This window comes from Chrysochloris asiatica, unplaced genomic scaffold (assembly GCF_000296735.1).
Source record: "Chrysochloris asiatica unplaced genomic scaffold, ChrAsi1.0 scaffold00030, whole genome shotgun sequence".
Lineage (NCBI taxonomy): Eukaryota > Metazoa > Chordata > Mammalia > Afrosoricida > Chrysochloridae > Chrysochloris > Chrysochloris asiatica.
The window spans coordinates 21,019,785-21,021,048 of NW_006408548.1; the positions used below are offsets into that span (position 1 = coordinate 21,019,785).

At 42.5% G+C, this 1,264-nt stretch overlaps 1 pseudogene; it reads right to left on the minus strand.

Annotated features, from left to right (window-relative positions):
* Positions 1-218: 218 nt before the first annotated feature.
* Positions 219-539, minus strand: LOC102831313 (annotated as a pseudogene).
* Between the last annotated feature and the right edge of the window lie 725 nt (positions 540-1,264).

A 1,264-nucleotide genomic window follows, 5' to 3' on the forward strand; every position in this document is an offset into this window, starting at 1 on the left:
ATAGCAACTTAAAATTTCAGTAAAACCATGGGTTGGTCCAATTCAAGGAGTACTTTCACAATTCAGCCACCTGGCTTCTGTTCCAGATAAACTGTAATCAACACAAACCTTTTCTAACTTAACTTTTGGAGAAGAAAGCGAACAATCAATCCATGGCATGATGGCTGTAATAAGGTTGTTTCCTCCTCAGCATCAGGCAAAGGAATGCTTTTGCATTGTTATATGCTATTCTTTTTCAAAGGGTGATTCATCTGGTCCTGTAGATCTGATGACTGCTCAACATTCTTCTGACTAGCTTCTTGCTGGTATTGAAGATATGTTGTTATTATTGCCATTTTTCTTAACGTATCAAAGATGGTATCTTCCTGTAGTACCATGTTTCGAGCTGCTTGACCTAGCAGCTCAGAGCTCCGGGAGCCCTTCAGCACCTGCTTGGTACGCACAATCATGTCAGCACCACAGGTGTTCACCTTCTCAAAGAGAAGCCCTTTCACTAACTGACCAAATCATGCTTGTAAATCTGGTGTGCCACTTGCCATTACCTCAGCTAGCTCTGGTCTTTCTTTCAAGAAGTATCTTCTGTTCCTCTAGCTGTTCCAGGCTGGTCTGCTTGTCCATTCAAGTGGACATTTCCCACCTCAGAAGATTCTGGATGGGGAACAGGATTCCACCTATGGTCTTATGCAGTGCAAAGGCTCCACAGGAAGCCTCCTTCACTGGGCAAGTTCTAGCCCCATTTTAGGTATTCCAATCAGTTATAGGTTGAAGATGAACTTACAAGATTTCTTTGGTGATGTTTCTGGCTATTCTTCAGAAACCAGTTTTGATTGGGTGTTTATTTTCTTTGAAGATACCCTAATGAGACAGTTGTTGTTGTTAAGTGCTGTTGAGTGGGTTCCGACTCACAACACACTGTATAGGGTTCAAATTGACTTTGTAGTTCAGTGCATTAATACACAGTGTCACAGTGGTGGTGTTGGTGGTGGTTGTGTGCCGTGGAGTCAGTTCCAACTCATAGCGACACCATATAGGGTTTTCGAGTCTGTAAATCCTTATGGGAGCAGAAAGTTTCATCTTTCTTTCATGGAACTGCTGATAGCTTTCAATGGCTGACCTTGAGATTAGCAACTAGACTCAGAACCATAACTGTACCAGAATTCCTCTTAGTGAGACTTCTTCATATTGTTGTTGTTGTTAAGTGCCATCGAGTCAGTTCTGCCTTATAGAAATCCTCTGTAGGGTTTCCTAGGAGTAGCTGGTGAGC